Source organism: Ictalurus furcatus, chromosome 3 (genome assembly GCF_023375685.1).
Source record: "Ictalurus furcatus strain D&B chromosome 3, Billie_1.0, whole genome shotgun sequence".
NCBI lineage: Eukaryota > Metazoa > Chordata > Actinopteri > Siluriformes > Ictaluridae > Ictalurus > Ictalurus furcatus.
The window spans coordinates 33,381,057-33,401,693 of NC_071257.1; positions in this window are offsets into that span (position 1 = coordinate 33,381,057).

Below are 20,637 nucleotides of genomic sequence, written 5' to 3' on the forward strand. Positions count from 1 at the left end.
AACGTGCTGACGTGCTGCACCGGGATTGTGCGTCATTTAAAAAGGAGGAAGAACGATATGTCGGGAGGAATGCGGATGTGTAATGTGTCTGTGATTGCGTGCATCCTATTGAGTAGCGAATATTTTTCCCGGTGTTTGAGTGAAATCGCTTGCTTGTTGCATTGTGTGTGAGTGAAAGTAGTGAGTGGTAGGATATTGTGTTGTCCCATTCCCTTGTTTTGTCTTGTGTTGTGGCTGAGTGTATGCCTCTATTGTAAATATATCTTCGATTGTGAATATTTCTTCTCTAATTATCACGAAAGCTGTAGGGGTTGGGTGCCGTTTATGTTGGGGTATGTCTTTTGTTCGCTGTTTTTGCCTCAGTTAGGGAGTCAGGTTAGACCCTGTAATTTCTTTTGAAATACCCTTTTTTTTGTTAGGTTATTTACATTCATACGGGGCAAGATAGTGACTGTTCTGTTTATTATTTTGGCCTTGCCCAGCCCTGAAGAGATTTGCTTTCTGTGTGATTGTTTGTTTTGGATTTTTCTTTCTTTCTTGTAATCATTAAATTTGTAGATATCAAAGATTTGAAAGATGTGTGTTACATTATTGTTTTTGTTTATACTTTCTTTTATGTTACACCTCGACCCTAGACCGGGGTCGTAACATAAGAGACTGTTCAAACACAGTCTTTGTGAATTATACACTCAGTTGCCTTGTCTTTGTCGTTACCAAGCCTTATATCGTGTCTGTTTATTCTGTTGTTTTGACCCTGCTTAAGTTTACGACTTTGTCTCTTTGCCCTGCCCTGTTTGTGCTGTTTGCCTGATCATCTGACCTCTGCATGTTCATGATTATTGTCTTCTCTCTTATCCTTTGGACTTGTTGTTGTTTGATTAAACTGTCATACCAGCACTTGCTTCTGTCTCAGCCTCCATTAAGTGACACAGAAAAGCACATTGATGTTTTCCCCTAGTATTGTGTATTTATTTTACACTTAATGCATCTTCCGCACAGAGGTTTGTGATATTTCAAAAAGCAGTAGTGGTAATTAGGCACAAATGTTGCCATGGAGTGAACACAGAGCAAGGAGTGAGTGAGGATGGAGAAGGGAGGGAGTGAGGAGTGGGAAATGGTCAACCTGGAGCAGAGTTAGAGCGGAGTGATTATGAAATGCATTGAGGGCGGCGCGGAAAGTCTTGCCACTCCAATCCACTCACATACTCTGGCTCGCATAAATGCTTGGGCCTCCTCAACCCACTTATTAATAATTATACCAGACTTATCACTAAATTTCGGACTCCTCCTTTCTCTAGGCACAAATACAAATCTGTCAGTCAAGGGGGTAACTGAGGAGGTACCAAGGGGCCACCCATACCAATAGCACTAGTCCCCGGAAACGCATCTAATAATCGCTCCTGCCTCAATTTCTCATTATCTGCCCTAAGCTGGGCCACAAGCTCCCTAAGTTTTTTTAATTGTCCCTCAATGGAACACATATCTTACCACAAAGCAAGAAGGGATAAGAGAGGAAGAGACACAGAAAAAGATCCAAGGGAAGGCTGTCTCCAACCAGGGCACACACAGCTGCCTTGTTCCTGAAAAAAAGAAAAAAAAAAATAGCCAAACACAAAATTCTATGCTATACAACATACCCTATCCATTATCGTAATTATCCTACCGACTACGCCAGATTGTGGCAAAGCTATAAAAAGGGGTTATAAAGACCAACAGGACCAATGTGGTAAATAGAAAAAAAGAATTACATCGACTATGCCACCCTGGGACTTACAGTTGCAATCAAATTTATTCCACCCAATTGCGAATCAGGTTTATTGTCAAAATGTACAGACTTTCAGCTGTTTTTAATGAACAAATCAAACAAAAGCAATTGAAATAGTTCAACACAACGAATGCTTCAACTGGTTTCCCCAAATTCAACTGAAAATTCAACTTGTAATGATTTCTCCAGTCTCAAAATTATTCAACCCCTTCATGGCAAGCATCTTTGTACTTAGTAGAGCACCCTTTTGATTTTATGACCTGCTGCCAATGCGATGCGTAGCTGGACACCAGCTTCTGATAGTGTTCCTGAGCAATCTTAGCCCGTTCCTCATGAGCAATGGCCTCCAGTTTAGTAATATTCTTGGGTTGTGTGCTGCAACTGCCTTCTTCAAATCCCATTTTCTATGGGGTATGGCTTTCTGTTTACAGTCATAGAGAGATGTTGGGGTAGACTGCTCTACCTCTGGTTCTTGTGTTGTTTTACTGATTTGATTGATTTCCTATTAAGCTGTGTTTAGTGAGATTGTTCGACTGATAGATAGAGAGAGTGAAAGAGAGAGAGAGAGAGAGAGAGAGAGAGAGAGAGAGAGAAAGCATGTCATGTGAGTGTGTCTATTACTGCAGGTGTTGCCACTCTCCCATGGGTTTCCATGACTGAGAAAGCTCAGTAGGAGTAAATATTGTAGTCTAATTATCACTGCATTACTCCAGGTCCTCACACCAGGGAAAATATCATCCGGCGATGTGGGAAGTACAGCAACAGGGAGTTTTGTACTGAAAGGCAAGGTTTCACGCCTGGAAAGGTTTCGGCAATTCAGTTCATTTTTATTTTATGGAGCACTTTTAACAACTGTCCATGTCACAAAGCAGTTTTACAGAAATGTAGATCGTGAATTAGATCCCTAAGATAAACATTTCTTAGGAGATCACTGTGCGATGTTTAAAAGACTGTCACAGTTTTTAACAGTACAGCTCTATCGGAATAATGGTTTGTGTACAGCTATGTATTATTGCAGATTGTAATTGCGGTCTTCTGTTTTCTTCATGGCTTTCTACTTTCTTGCTTCTCAGTCCCTTGATCATTCTTTGTACATAATTCTTCTTATTACTTTTACTGCTCTCATTAGTGCCCATTACTCACTGTACACAATCCCCTCAGATTATATGTTGTTGTAAATCATTTGCTTTGTTTATTCAGCATTTGCAAGCTATTTTTTCAATTTCATTCAGAATTTTATGTTACTAATTGTCCCTGTCACAAAGCAGTTTTACAGAAATTTGGGTGTAGATTTAGATCCTTAATGACTGGTGAGGAAATACTTACTGAGATAACATGAGCCAGAAACTTTGACTTAAAAAGGGAACCCATCCGCTTCTGGGTGATGTAGATCATAAATCATATGAATAAATTATATTTTACATGTTCTACATAATATTTAAACATACTGCAGACGATTTAAGTTAAGGGGCGATATCTGTAAAGTATCTCTAAAATCCTAGCAATACACCTGATACCTGATATACCTCTCACTATCTGTATAAAATCATATCAACACTAAAACAGGTTTGGAAATTACCCAATAATGTTTTTATTATAGTTTGTTTGATGGACAGGGTTTTTTTTCCCCTATCCATACATTTACATTTATTAATTTAGCAGACACTTTTATCCAAAGTGACTTACAAATGACATTTACATTGACATTTAATGTTTTTATCTTTTAAAAAAATGGTGGTTAAACAACAAACCATCTTCACAGGCGAGTATAGTACTTCACAGACAGAGCAAATCAAACTTATATTGGACAATGTGCTCAGCATATCAGGACATTTATGTTGTAAAAGGCCGATATAACACTTAGAGAACACTGACAAAAATGTGATTCAGTGCTCTCAGTATTAAAATCTAAATAAAATATCAGACCGTGTTCCACCTTACCACTCAGCCTTTTCAACTGTTTGTGAATGCAGTTAAGGCATAGTTAAATATTAAATCAGTTTTCACAAGAAAAAAAAATCTGGTAAAGCCTGACAACAGGTACTCCATTTACACATGCTTCTATTCAAGTGCAATATTCAGTCCAGTGCAGATAAAAGCTGTGAGTATCTTCACACATAAAGAGCTTTAGACCGTGAACATGGGTCTGTCATAAAGAGTTTTATAGCCACTCCTGGATGATGAATATTAATGTATATTTTTAATGTGTTGATGAGCTTATGGTAATATTTCCTCTTCAGAATTCAGATATCTCTGGGTATTTGACAGTTCTTTCTTTGATATGACAATTTTGGGCGAATGGCACTAATTAGTGTCCATGTCTGACACTTTGCATACTTTGACACTTTGCACTACTGCTACACAGTAAGTAACACTTGTTACAGTGCCCTCCACTAATATTGGCACCCTTGGTAAATATGAGCAAAGAAGGCTGTGAAAAATTGTCTTTATTGTTTAAACTTTTGATCTTTTGTTATAAAAAAATTCACAAAAATACTTTGCTCTTATGGATATCAAACATTTGCAAAAAAACAAGGCTTATCAAAAATATTTTTGTTAAATATAGGTGTGCAACAATTATTGGCACCCTTTCAGTCAATACTTTGTGCTACCTTCCTTTGCCAAGATAAAAGCTCTGGGTCTTCTCCTATAACGCCTGATGAGGTTGGAGAATACATGGCGAGGGATCTGAGACCGTTCCTCCATACAGAATCTCTCCAGATCCTTCACATTTCGAGGTCCACGTTGGTGGACCCTCCTCTTCAGTTCACCACACAGGTTTTCTATGGGGTTCAAGTCAGGGGACAGGTATGGCCATGGCAGAACCTTGATGATTTTGATGTATATTTTGGATCATTGTCCTGCTGGAAGATCCAACCACAGCCCATTTTAAGCTTTCTGGCACAGGCAGTCAGGTTTTCATTTAATATCTATTGATATTTGATAGAGTCCATGATGCCATGTCTCCTGACAAAATGTCCAGGTCCTCTAGTAGAAAAACAGCCCCAAAACATTAACGAGCCACCACCATATTTAACCATGGGCATGAGGTGCTTTTCCATATGGCTACCTCTCTTTGTGCACCAAAACCACCTCTGGTGGGCCAAAAAGCTCTATTTTGGTTTCATCTGACCATAGAACCTGATCCCATTTGAAGTTCCAGTAGTGTCTGGCAAATTGAAGACGCTTGAGAAGACACTTTTTTTTTTCTTGAAACCCTTCCAAACAGCTTGTGGTGATGTAGGTGACTTTGGATTGTAGTTTTTGAGACTTTCTGACCCCAAGACACAACTAACTTCTGCAATTCTCCAGCTGTGATCCTTGGAGATTTTTTGGCCACTCAAACCATCCTCTTCACAGTGCGTTGAGACAATATAAACACACGTCCAATTCCAGGTTGATTCATAACATAAATAATTATTGCCCCGATGGTGGAAATGGGCATTTTCAATGCTTGTGCTATTTTCTTATAGATACTTCCCATTTTGTCAAGCTCAACAACCTTTTGCCGCACATCACATCTATATTCCTTGGTTTAACCCATTGTTATGAATGACTAAGGGAATTTGGCTTATATGTTACCTCATAGATTAACAATTTCCTGTTCCTAGTCACCCAGGTGTACTAAAAAAAAATGTAAAATATCAATGGGAGTATACTTCAAATATATTTTTCCCATATAAATTCATAGGTGTGCCAATAATTGTTGTACACCTATATTTAACATATTTAACTATAAGTTTTTATGGGATAAACCTGTGTTGTGTTTGCAATTGTTTGATATCCATGAGAGTATTTTTGTGATTATTATTATTATTATTATTATTATTATTATTATTATTAATCCATCCATCCATCTTCTATACTGCTTATCCTTCCTTCAGGGTCACGGGGAAACCTGGAGCCTATCCCAGGGAGCATCGGGCACAAAGCGGGGTACACCCTGGACAGGGTGCCAATCCATCGCAGGGCACACTCACATACACATTCACACACCCGTTCATACACTACGGACACTTTAGAAACGCCAATCAGCCTACCATACATGTCTTTGGACTGGGGGAGGAAACCGGAGTACCCGGAGAAAACCCCCGCAGCACGGGGAGAACGTGCAAACTCCGCACACACAGGGCCACGGCAGGAATCGAAACCCCCGACCCTGGAGGTGTGAGGCGAATGTACTAACCACTAAGCCACCGTGTGCCCCATTATTATTATTATTATTATTATTATTATTATTATTATTCATTATTTATTTATTTATTTTTACAAAAGATAGAAAGGTTAAACAATAAAGACAATTTTCACATTTTGCTCATATTTACCAAGGGTGCTAATATTAGTGGCGGGCACTGTACTTACATACTATGCACATACTTACTTGATACAGTAAGTGTGATTATTAATAAATAGTGCTACATTATCAATTAAATAATTCATATTTGCTACCAATGGAAGCTAGTTAAAAAATAAAGTAATGTTTGGAGCAGTTCAATATTGACTGTGGCCAAGGTGTTCCAACAGTGTAGTACGTACCCCTAGTGGGGAGTGAAAGAAAGGTTTTGGGGGGGAGTGTGTGTGTGTGTGTGTGTGTGTGGGGGGGGGGGGGTGTTTAAGGGGGGATGGTTCGAGAGGTAGTAGGTGTTGTGTGTTAGAAAAATAAACATTTATATGATTATTAGATTATCGGACCTGACAACCTGTAAAAGAGCTATGCATTTTAACATAAGAGTACACTGGAATCTATTCCAAAATACATGAAAAGGCTTGTCTTTATTCATAAGTGCTGTTAAAAATTTTATTCACATCGTCATTTTTTTATCTGATACATTTTACTTAACATTTGTTTGTTTGTTTTTTTACCTTACATACATATTTGTAAATGTAATATCAGTGGGACATAAATGGCACTGCGATCATGAAATCACTCAGGTAAAGATTGTCATATGCAATTGCTGTCTGTTTCAGACATGTATTGCTGGGGAGCTGTTGGAAAAACCAAACACTTTTTAGTGCTGAAAGGAAATTACATTTTGAAAAGGGTCATTAGCCAGCAGGCCAAACAAATTGAAATCTGAAGTATTGCAGTGTCATAAATAAATGCTTTTATTTTTTTTTACAAGCATTAGAAAAGCAGTGTGCTGGCATTATCGATGTCACCTGGTCATTACTCTTAATCCTACCATCTGCTCTGCAATGCAAACACAATCTCATGATTCCAGAAATCCAATACCCGCCATAGCCAACACGCCTCACCACCGCTGTCAAAACGTAATTTGATTTATTGAGATTATCCTGCTAGGTTGGAAAATGGCACAACAAATCTATGTAACCTTTTCAGTGTTGGAATATGATGGTAAAGAAAAGAGAGCAGCTGAAAAAGCCACCACATAGCACATGCCTGATAATGAAATGATTAATACTGCAGAGAGAATAATGACAGAGGGCTGACCAGCTAAAATGTTATGCGACTCAAATCAAACCATTGATGACAATATGGGACTTATTATTATTACTGTCTTGGGCTTTAGTACGGGTATAACTACAGATGAGGTAAATGAACAAAGTGCATATTGCTAAAGACATGCTAAGTTAGATAGATAGTTACTGATAATTTACCATGTATTGTCATAAATTCTTGTTTTGATAAAATAAACAAAATACAGTTAATTTTACAGCCCTCTTTTCAGGATATTACAAAGGATGTACAAGCATATGTACTTGGTAGCAGTGTTTGGTTATGTTATACATATGAAAACTACAAGAGAATAGCTACTAATTAATCAACATGTAAATTTTTCATGGTATTACAGAATATGTATATTGTTTGTGGTAAAGAAAGATACCACTACTTACCTACACATACCTAGTTTTGTCATGCTTATTATAATGAGATTCATTCTTAGTACTATCATATATCTGGAATTTTTCCACATTAGTTATTATGTACTAACATTTTCAGCTTGCAAGGTATGCAACAACTATTATTGTTAAGTACTACATTGTTACCCATTAATTACTAGGTAATTAATGCCTTATGGCAACAAATACTTCTATAGAAACCTCATAGTTTTCACATAAAGTACTATCAATCAGTACTTACCTCTTACATATAAAAATGTGGTAAGTAGTCGGTGTTAAATACATACGTTTGTGATAAGTAACGGTGTATTTAACACCGACTACTTACCACATTTTTTACCTATTTCATACTAGCTACATTTTGTACTACAAAACCTCAGCACAGGACCCAGTTTCCAGCAAAGGGCTAATGGTAGACATGCATTGTGGGCAGAAGCTCAAGAATTCAATTTGTTGTTTAATAATAAAAACGTGGCTGCTGAAATCACCAGCTTTTCTACATGTCCCCCCCCCCCCCCGAGCCTGTATTGATTCCTCCAATGTGATTTTGCTGAAATGTAAGCATCTGTAGTAATACTTCAGCAAAAAAAAGTTGGACTTGCACAGCAGTCAGAGAGGCTTAGTGTAAAAATAAGGATCCTGCAGGGAGTAATTGGCTACTTGATGAATTGTATTGTATTGGCAGAGCTTGTGCTTAGGAAGGCTTTGTGCCATAATGTGCACAGCTCAAGGGCAGGGCTTTATTGGTTTTGTGTTTGCTTCAGCACTCGCTCATTTCCTCTCGTTTCACCTGAACACTACCAGCTGCTACTAATTAATGCACCATAAGAAGTTATTAATCATTCAGTCAATAGTACAGAAATGGGTCTAATCAAAAACACCTTGCAAAAAGCTGTACTTTTAATTTAGCCAGTTCTAACCAAATATAAAACTATAAAATAAATCACATGACTTTTTTTCTTAATATTTAATTAGATTACTTATAACCATATTTTGTCTGGATTATTTGGTTCACAGTCACAATTCCATTACTGAGGAGTTCAAAGATTGTCTTTGTAATGAGCTTGTGTTTGTGAGTTTGGTCTCCTTTCTAATCTTGGAGTAGCCACAGAAGGTATGCCTGAGGCAGATATTGGGGATTCTTACTAGTTCAAGGTTGAGGGCCTTACAGGAGATTTTTTCCCCCCCAGTGGTAAAGAGGGTTGTCTCTATGATGTTTTGATTCTCTGGGAGGAAAGCACCAGGAAATGTACAAGAGAGCCAGAAGGGCTGAAGAAGTGAATAGCCAGTTTGGACAGCCCATGTCAGAAGAATTTCAGATGGCTTCAGAGATGTTCTAACAACAAGAAACAACAAATATTAGTTACCCCTGTGTGTTTAGCTGTACGGTTTTGCTAATTGGTGCTAATAGTTTATTGACAGTAACTGCTTACTGGCTTTGTGACTTTGAATCAATCTGCTGAGCAAATGTGATGCCATTATGCATTTCATTAGTAGTCAGTTACAGCTGTTGTCATGGTGGAACAGATAGGAAGAAATACAAAATGGCAGCTCAATCCAAACAGAGCAGATCAAAGCAGAATGTAAACACAGTCATTAGAGCCTAGAAATAGCTGGAAATTACTGCAGTTCAAGACAGAAGTGTAATTATGAATATGTAGTAGTAATATGTAGTAATTATGAATATGCCAATTTTGGAATTATGGATAATCATATGAATGCAGATAGTGTTTACAAAGTACAGCGAGAAATGAGTGCGGGAGGGGAGACATGGTCAGAATAAATACCATTAAATATGAAAAAGAGAGCCCAGAATTTTCAGGCATCAGTTGTGCAAGAAAAGGAAAGGAAAGAAAAAAGAAAAGAAAAGAAAAGAAAAGAAAAGAAAAGGGGCCCTGAGCCTATAGTTAAAATTTAGCTGGTTATAAATCTAGAATTTTTCAGGCAAATGCAGGTAATGTTTTTTAAAAATATATTTTTCAAATACTGTATGTTTATCTGTATGCAGACAGAATGATGAGATGAATTGAATGAGTGTCACGATATGGAGACTGAGATGGATGCAAGTGCAGATTTTACAAGTTTAATAAAGAACTAAACAAAATACAAAAAGACACTATGACTTTGGGGCAAAACACTGTGGCAAAGACTAAACATAAACCAAAGAACAAAACATGGTTATAGAGACAAAGGCAAAGAAAGACAAACGTGAGACAAAGAATACAGTGTAAACTGTGATTCAGATTCAGGTGTGCTCGTGATTCAGGTGCAGGTGGTCATGTGACTGTGATGCAGTGGCTGCTGGGAACTGTAGTTCAGAGTTCCTTCTCTGCTTACATGACAGAACCAGACCCCCCCCCCCCCCCCCCCCAAGGGCGCTTCTCCCAGAGCGCCAAAATACACTCCCTCCTTCTGGTGGTCCTGGCCCTCTGGGAAAAATTTCCTCACAACCTCTCAGGTCCTGAGGCAGGCACTGTTCGACAGAGGGCAGGCTCCTCAGGGAGTCGCGGGGCAGGCATGAGGTTAGGGCAGGCTTGCCGGGGTCGCTAGGTAGCACCCACGCGTGGGAAGCTGGGTCATCAGCTTCAGCAGGGCGAGAAGGCATAGCGACGTGTTCAGCTGGACAGGAAAGCTGAGCGACGTCCTCAGCTGGGCAGGAAGGCAAAACTTGGCTGGTCGTGACGTCAGTTTCAGGCATGAACTAGCCGTGCTCTCTGAGGTTCAGGTGTGGAGCGGTCTCTTCTGCACTGTAGAGAGATGACATGATATCCCCCACCTGGCTTGAATGCGGAGTGATGGCTCCTGCACAGCAGTGAGAGGAACAAAGCTCAAGGCGGGGCCTGAAATTAGTATCTCACTGGTACCTGGATGGTGTACTATTTCTGGAATATTTTCGATGTGTGGAATCACTTTTTCAGCTGTCTATTTTGTGTTCTGTCAAAAGATTCATTACGTTGGTTATAAATGAAGAAAAAAAATTATAATCCTGATAGTATTCCCATTTTTTACAAAATGTACCTGTAATCTGATTACTTTGTTTTTGACGTAATTGTAACAGATTACAGTTACCAGTTTTTTGTATCCTGGCTAAGTAACGCCGTTACATGTATTCCGTTACTCCCCAAGCCTGCTTATTACAAATTAGTGCATTTAACAAAATAGTATATGCAGTGTTTTCTAATTAGCAAAATGTCTGCTTTGTGATCCATTGGCATGCTTGTTTGTGTTATTCTTTTATTATTTTGTGTTCAGTGTTTTTAGTTGTCACCCCTGCTGTTTTTCCCTCTATTTGATAGCTCTGTGCCTAGTCACCAGGCATATTGCTGTGCGATTAGAGTTCAGACAGACTCCACATAAGACAGAATTACTGGTGTTATTTTGTGCACTGTGGTGTAAGAATGTGAGGGATGTTAACGTTTCTTTTATTAACGGAAGGAAAAACAGTACCACTGGAGCAACAGGTTCATCATGTTTACTGGTCTGTGATAAATTGTTTCAGATCCTCAGGGTTGCTTTCTCACCAGGGATGATTTGGGCCTGCAAGTAAAAGAGAGAGAGAGATTAAAATGAATGCCAGGAGTGTGAAAAGAAAGCTCCTGGTTCATGTTCCACTGTTGCTGAAACGGCTACTCCTACACATATTTTTTTTTTAAATGCTGTGTCTCTTTTTTAAGTACCACTTCACCTAGAGCACCAATGTGACAGGAGCAGCACCACAGCCAGCAACTGCATTAGCACCTCATACAGCACCCACATTAACAAGTGCAAATGTTCCCGAGGTAGGTTCAGACCCAACTGCCTGCAGGTGGTTGGTAATAATTGCTCTCCAACTAGCATTTCACATAAGGAAATTTAAAAGATCTACATGCAAATGTAGGAGGAAGAGATGCTGAATGTATTGTGCATTTGTACCACATATAATCATTGGCCTCGCTGTTTCCCACCAGCAGACTCACCTGAGAAAGCCTGGCCTCCAGCTCAGCTCTGAGCACATACAAAACACACCACGCTTCCTCTGAACTCTGGAAGCTTCACTTAAAACTCCCAGTCTCATTTCAACATGGACAGGCAAAACATATTATGGTGGTTTTTAGGTTGAAATGGGATCACTGAGAACATCAGGATCAGAGTGACCTGCTCTGATAAATCAAACACAACTCAGAAAGAGATCAGAATTTGTAACAACACTAAAATGGACACAAAGAAAATCTGTCACGTTAGGCAGCAATGATTTAGTTACACTTTTTCAATATGGATTTGGACTCCAGCTTCATGTTTCAGATGCATATTAAAGAGTTTGATCAATTGTATATCTTGAAAATTGAAATTAAAATGAATTGTGTAGTCCATGCCTCTGAGGTGAGGGTTTGTCAGTAGTGTCTAGAACATCACCTTTAAACACAAATCCTTGCCTTGCTATCATTGTCGATCCCAATGTATGTGGGTATAGGAAGACTCAGGAGGTTTTTGACCGAGCTTCAGCGCTCCTTTAATTCTTCACCAGTGTTTTACAGTGTGCTTTTTTATAACTCAACACTAAACAAAATGCTGTCTCAATGTCTGAGACTTAAGTTCAAATTCAAGTGCAAACTCATGCTCCGTGTATGTGTGTGTGTTGTGTGGTGTGTGGTGTGTGTAAACACTGCCAGCTCTGTCTCTCTCTCTAGCTCTCTATCCCTGTGTTGAATTGCTCGGTAGAAGAATATGCGTTAGCTGTTGGAAAAGCTGGCTGTTGGTAATGTCTGCTTCCTGAATGAATTGTCAGTTGTCAGTTTTCTTGATTCATTAGAAAAAGTAAACAGCGTTCAGAGTGGAGTTGTTATTCAGGATACGTTTACTCATGTAATGCCTTTGACTCAACCAGCAAGAACAATCATCTTGTCTAATGTTCCACTTTATATTAAAGATGATCTATTAATTGCTGAATTGTCTAGATATGGCAAAAATAATGTCTCAGATGAAAAAGATACAACTTGGATGCAACTCACCACTGCTTAAACATGTTGTTTGCTTCAGACGGCAAGTTTACATGATTTTAAATAATGCATTTGAATTGCAAGTTGATGTATATGATTGTTATCTTTGCATCTTTTGACAAAATGAAATGCTTAGCTCAGATTCTGAATCACGGGCAAATGAGAGTATGAATGGCAGTGGAGTGGAGAGAACTGGTGCTGGTAATAATGAGGTTAATGTGCAAGTACAGACTGTGATTGATGAAAGGACAGTGAGTACAAGTGTCAAGGAGGTTGTGGGTGAAAAAATGGCTCACAAAGACAAAAGTAAAGCAGAAAGTGGACAAAATGAAGTCAATATGAAAGATCACGATGATGTTGCTGTGGCAGAATCAATTCTCGTCAAAGAAGCCTGACTACTAAGATTGGCAGGGATGAGTCTCTGTTCAAAACTTCATCCATTAAGAGGAAGAGACATAAAATGAATACAAAAAAAAAAAAAAATCAAATACCTGTAAGGAGGCAGAACATAAATGTGTGTACACTTTTGATGAAGTAAGATTTGAAATAAATATGAAAAATGTTCAGACTGAAGAATATTTTCCTGATTGGAAAACATTCATTGACTCAGTTGTTATGTTGATGAGGGGTGAAGGTGGGGAACAATTTACTGTACTCTTACAGTTTAAGAGACTTGTGATTGTAGATTTGTGTCCAAATTGAGACTTGAATTAAAGAATGAAGACGGATTTGAAACCACATGGATCCTTTTTGTCTTTCAAGATATTGTGTGTTATGTGGTGCTTGAAAATATGCATTTCCAATGAGTATGATGTGGGTGGGAACTCTTCATTTGAATGGTGCAAGAGATATAAGAAAAATAACATTACTGTTTGAGGTAATTAGTCCAAAAAAACTTTGATGTAAATTTTGTTCAGGAAACACACAGTGACTGTCTAAATTAAATTGAATGGAGAAAAGAATGGGAGGGTGAGGTGCAATAACAAAGGGAGGTGTAGCCATTCCATTTGCAAAGAATTTAAGGTAAAACAAGCGATACCTGGTAGGCTTTTAGTTATAAAAGCACAATTTGAAACCTTTAAGTTTCACGAGTTTGTTTTCTTAAGAGTGTAACTGATCTTTTGCAAGAATTGAATTTTGATGATTATCTCTTTTTTGGTTGGAGATTTTAACTGCACAGATAATCATGCATTAGACAGGAATCATCTAGAACCTCATCCTGCTTCAGGTAGTACTCTATGTGAAGTGTTTGATGCAAATAATTTATGTGATGTGTGGTGTAGAAGGAATAATAAAAATAAACATACATAAATATACATGGGCACATTCCAGAGACAATGTTATTTCCCTGGCTAGACTGGATAGATTTGATTGTTTTAGACACCATTTTAATATTGTGAAAAGTTGTAGCATTATCCTAGTTGGTTTTTCTGATCATTGTTTGGGTTTATGCAAATGTTAAAGCAAAAAGTCCCTATTGGCATTTTAATACTAATTGGCATTTTTAAATCTATACTTGGGGATTTGAATTTTAAAGACATATTTTGGCATTTTTGGAAACATTTTAAACAAAGGAAGAGCTGTTTTGAAGATTTATGACAATGGCAGGATTGTGGAAAACTAGAAATCAAATTACTTTGTCAAAAGTACACTTTTAATGTTTCTAGATGTTCAATGATCACACCTTCAGTGAAGGATCTGGAATCTGAAATGATTAATTTAGAAAAAGTGATTGAAGTTAATGGAGAACAGAAAAGTATTGATGCTCTTAAATGTAAATAAATAAATAAATAAATAAAATCTGCCCTTATAGACCTGCTGGGTGAAAGAACACAAGGATCTCTGGTTAGGTCGCGTTATAAGTTCATTACGCAAATGGATGCCCCATATTGATTATTTTTCAGTCTAGAAAGGGAAAATGGTCAGTTTCGGTTTATTCATTCCCTACGCTCTGAAAATGAGCAGGAATTGAAAGACCTGGCTGACATAAGGAGAAGAGCTGTACATTTCTATGCTGAGCCGTATGCAAGGGAATACACAGTAGTTGAGGAAATATCTGTGATTTTATGAAAGCTTGCCAAATATTTTAGGTTATTCTAAGGCAAAACCTTAGACCTCTTACTGAACAACAGTTTTTAATTGCTCTTTGGAGTATGGAACCTGGTAAAGCTCCAGGCATTGATGGTATTTATGTTTTATATAACATTCTGGAAAGTGATAGGTGGAGATCTCTTGGCGGTACTGGATGAGAGCTTGGCCAGAGTTTCACTTCCATTATGTTATAGGTGGGCTGTGGTCACCTTATTACCAAAGAAGGGTGATTTATGCTCAGATCTTAAAATATTTGAAAAGTTCTGGCAAATAGACTAAGAGATGTGATGGGGTGGGTCATTCACTCTGATCAGACATTTTGTGTACCTGGCAGGTGCTGGTTCAAATTTTGCCTATTACCTGAAGACACTTAACATAGAAACAGATACTCACATATTCAATTGGAGAAAGAAAAATAAGACACCAGCCGTGAGTGAGAAGAAGCAAGGGTCCAGGTTTATTCGTTCCGTTCCACCACATGAGATCCACACAGTTTGAGACGCCCCAAAATACGATCTAAAAAACCAGAGTTGAAGCTCTTCTATTTATACAGTTTTCTTAGGGTCAGGATGACCCAGACACCACTGTGTTTTAGAAAGAGCTTATAAAAATTACCATTCTGTTTTAGAAAGATTACCAGTATGTTTTGAAAAGAGCCTTTTCCGAACACCATTAGGTTTGAAAGAGGTACAAGACACAACATTTCGGAGAGACCTTGGTCTCACAGTTATCTCGCAGGTGCAACGTGACTCAACTACCCTTATAAATGGCCCCTCTTGGTCCTCTCTTAAAAATTAAGGCCTTCGTCTGTATTACTCCTGACTTTTTCTCGTGAGACAAGACTCTTCCCCACCTCCAAGTATATTATGAGTAAGTTTCTCTCACATTTTTCTGTATTTCTGGTTTATAATTTCCTTTCATATTTGCTCTACATTTCTGTTATATATATATGGTTATACTGCTTGCAAGTGGTTTACTGTACTCCCTACTTCATAATATCATTATGTTATCCTTATAATATCTTAATACTCCTTTTATTATTCTTATAATGTTCTGTTTTCCTTCTGTATGTGTGTGCGTGGTGGCATAGGCCTGTGTGTATGTGTGTGTGTGTGTGTGTGTCTCTTAGTTGACCGTCCACCTACGCTCTGAGGCCTGCCGCACTAATCGAATACATGTATGGTTTGCGCCTTGCTTATCTGTGTGTTGTGTCTTAGGTAAACATCCGTTCATACAGTCCATCAGCCCAGTGAATTCTCAATAAGATTACATATTACTCATACTAGGTCTCCCTCGTGTTTATTTCATGTGTATTTTATATACAACACAGGTCTATTATTAGAGATATTATAGATGTCTCAGGTTTTCTTGATCTTGATGTAGGGATTATATCACTTGATCAGGAAAAAGCATTTGATTGAATGGAGCATCAATATATTTGGAATATTCTCAGTGCATTTGAGTTTGGGTCAACCTTTATTAAAATGATTAAAGAGTTGTACGAAGACATTGAAAGTGTACTAAAAATCAATGGTGGCTTGAGTGCTCCTTTTAAAGTTAATAGAGGTATCTGGAAAGGGTGTGCTTTATCTGGAATGCTGTATTCCTTAGCCATTGAACCAATGTTAAACAAATTACATGCTAAGATTGAAGGTCTTCAGATTTAAGAGGTAATGTTCAACATCAAATATCAGCAAATGCAGATGATGTTATAGTCATAGTTAATGGAGAGTGAAGAATCTAGTGTCTATTGTTAACAACTTTGCTGCAAAAGTGAATTGGGAAAAGAGTGATATTCTGGTTATTGGTAAACGGAAGAAAGGTTTACCAACTTTACCTGGGGGGGCTGACCTGGAAAAGGGGAGGTCTTAAATATTTCAGGTACATCTTGGGGATGCTTCTGAACAGCAGAAAAATTGGCACGGGAAAGTGGAAAAATAGAAGGTAGATTGAAAAAATGGAAATGGATTCATTCACAATTATCTTTCTTTGCCATGAGGTGCCATGTTGAACTTCCAGTGACCAGTATGAGGGAGTGTGAGAGCGATCACACCAAATTTAACACACTTGCTCCCCATTCACACCTGAGACCTTGTAACACTAACAAGTCACATGACACCGGGGAGGGAAAATGGCTGATTGGGCCCAATTTGGACATTTTCACTTAGGGGTGTACTCACTTTTGTTGCCAGCGGTTTAGACATTAATGGCTGTGTATTGAGTTATTTTGAGGGGACAGCAAATTTACACTGTTACACAAGTTGTACACTCACTACTTTACATTGTAGCAAAGTGTCATTTCTTCAGTGTTGTCACATGAAAAGATATAATCAAATATTTACAAAAATGTGAGGGGTGTACTCACTTTTCTGAGATACTGTATTAGGAGAATGGAAGAAAATGGCTCTCTTTTTTGGCTGTTAGAGGAGCTTTTAGTTAAGGGAGCTCAACTGGATGTGACAGAATAAGTGGCAAACCTATCTCAAAAATGACATGGTACCAAGATTATACAACTAAAACATGTTGTTGAGGTTGCAGGTTCTGAAATGAAAGGCATAGCTGCTGTGGCGGTTCTTCTGGGTCAAAACCCAATACGTCATACGTCAATAATTGTGGAATTGTGGAAAAAGAAACTGAAAGAAAGAGAACTGGTACTTCTCAAAGGTTATGAAGAAAGAAGTTTAGTTTCTGATGAGGGAGAACCTTTCCCTAAACTTTGGATTACACCAGATTTAATTGATTTGAATGGACTACAGGATTTGGATTTGGATGAAGTAAAAGGAAAGGTACTGCATAAATGCTTTGTTAAAATTATGAATAAAGCTACACTGTGTGACAAAACTGATAATGTATGGAGACAGAAACTTGAGTAGGAGGATGGAATTACACCAATATGGAAGGTACTTTACAAGCCACCCTTGATGAAAAAAAATCAGGTGATGTACAGTGGAGAATTTTAAAAGGAGATGTTGCTGTTAATGCTTTTGTTTCCATTATGAATCCTAGTGTACAAGATAGTTCTGTTTTTTGTGGAATTAGAGAGACAATTTTCCATTGTGTTCTGGACTGTTTTAGACTTAAACCACTTTTTGAATTACTAGATCCGTTTTTTTTTTTTTTTGTAGGGTTTAGGGAAACCTTTTCATTCAAGGCCTTTATTATAGGGGCAGGATATAATTGTAAGCAAAGATTCAAGTGGCAATTGATCAACTTTATGGTTAGTCAAGCAAAAATGACAATTTATGTTACAAGAAGAAATAAGACGGATAATCTATATAGTCAGGATCTTGTATTGATGTTTAAAAATCTTATGAAGTCCAGAATTACTGTAGATTTTATATATTATGAAGCAATGGAAGATTTGGAAACATTCGCATTACATTGGGGTTATAATGATGTTCTGTGTGTTGTGGTGGAGGAAGATTTCATTTTTAATCTTTTACTGTAATGGTTTGGTTTTAATAGTTCATGGATGATTTTAATTTGTTACAAGTGAATGATCAAATATAAGTATGTGTTAAAAATCTAATAAAATCTCTCTCTCTCTCTGGCTCAGGGCAACTACTGAAAGGAAAACACAATTAAATAGACTGCCAGTAATAAGACACAGATGAGAACCATCATGCATTACCTGCCCATTAACCTACTTCTCACTCCATCCACAGCCGATGCTTGACCATGCCTTTGCCATGATTTTTACGCCCTCACCTAAAACCACCTGGAGTGTGTCAGTGTATTGCAGTACGAATGGAGTAATTAACTATTATTATCCATCCATCCATCCATCCAGCCTATCCGAGTGAACTCATGGCACAAGGTAGGGGACACCCTGGGCGGGGTGCCAATCCATCGCAGGGCATAATCAAATACACACTCACACACCCATTCATACACTATGGACAATTTAGAGATGCCAAACAACATACAGCGGAAGACGGGGTGGAAACCAGAGCACCCGGAGGAAACCCCCGGAGCACAGGGAAAACATGCACACAGGGTGGAGGCGGAAATCGAACCCCCAACCTTAGAGGTGCGAAGCAAACGTGCTAACCACTAAGCCACCGTAATTATTATTATTATTATTATTATTAGACTCCTGATCCTCCTCCAACACACACAATAGAAATGAGCACATAGTAGCTCATAAACAAGACAAAAATACTGCTGCCTTTAGTCATGTTAATGTATCTGTCCTGAAAGTCGGTCTTCCTGAGTGTGAAACAGTGTGAATCTCAGCTCTCATCCTAACACACAGAGAACATTAAATCAGAGCTGCTTCATCACACTGATTCCAAGCTAATATTAAACCTCACTGTAGGGGGGCTTTAAAATATTTTACACTCAGGTTATTAAGAGGACGACTGAACATGCAAAATCTTTATCCCATATAACACTTTGGGTATGTTGAAGTTTGCAATTTATTGATGCTCTTAAACTAAATTTGCTCTAGCTAATGAGTCTGTATATCAGAACATAAAAAGTGAAGTTTATGTGAACCTTTTTTTTTTTGGGTTAAGGTGAGTAGGTCTAGAACATGGAAAAGATGAAAGGTCAACAAGGAAAACTGCTGCATCTTTATGAAGTAAATTATAATGTCAAGACTATCCTTGAAATCATTTTATAAGAACGGATATAAATATGCAAAACACTGCAGCAAAACTGACTATGAATATGTATTGACTTTCATGTTCCTCAGCAGTAGGGTCTCTTTGTATTATGGCTCTTGCTTTTGGTCTTTCACATTCAGACACCTGAATATTTTTACTGTTTCATTACCATTGAATCAAATGTCAGCTATCAGTCGACCAGGTTGAATTAGCGATGGTGTCTTTAACCTTGTCCCTTTTTTTCAATAGCAGTAAAAGCAAAACGAATTGACTTTCGAAACGGTGTCTTATATTTCACATCAAAGTAACTTTGTCATATGAGAGTTCGGTATCTCCCTGACCTTCAAAAGCTCTCCTGTCAATATTTGATTACATGCCATGGGCTGATGTCATGCTGCCTCTGAAGTTTAACAGTATTGAATGGCAGACGGGAGATATGTTTTTAATCAGTGACTGACCTGCATGTTTTTCGCCAGCAGCTCTGCAGGAGCCAAAACAGTCCTTTCATTTATCACAGTGCATGCAGGAGGCTACAGCGTCAATGCAAAGAGCATCTGGAAGTTTTTCCTTTGATTTCATCTCAACTTTCAGACAATGCAGAAAATTCTGTATAAAACAAGCTCTCGGCATGGTGGTCCAGCAGGTAGCACTGCCACCTCACAGTTCCAATGTCCTGAGCTGGAGTTTCCAGTGTTCTCCCCGTATCACTGTGGGTTTCCTCATGAGTTCTCATGTTTCCTCCCAATTTCCAAAAACATATTGGTAGGTCGATTGGCTACTCTAAATTGTCCTTAGGTATGAATTCGTTTTTGAATGCATGTGAATGGTGTCCTGCGATGGATTGGCGTCAGTATGCATTCCCGCTCTAAGTATAATTAAGAGAAACTAATTATGAGCCCATCTTCTTTGATTTTTATTACAGATGTTTGTTCTGTTGTGTCTGAAAAGATGTATTTGTCATTTTTTTAATATAACATAATGCAGTTTGTCAAGATAATTTTCAACCAGCAAACGTGATGCAAATTCAACATAAAAATCCACTTAGCTTCTATTCACTTGGTAATTTTCCATTACAATTTGCTGCTGCTAAATTATCCAGCCATCAATCAGTAAATACATACAAATCAATGCATGAATGTGTATCCATTTTTGTCTTTGTTCTCATGTAGAAAGTTGTTGACAACTGTGTTGTTGACATTTTTATTGCATAATCAGAGACAGACCTTCATTATAATGTACACAGTAAATAATTGTGCTTGTCTGGCATGACCACTGCAACATGGTTCATAAAACATTTCACTTAAAAGCACCATTCATGTTCAGGGATAATAAACCA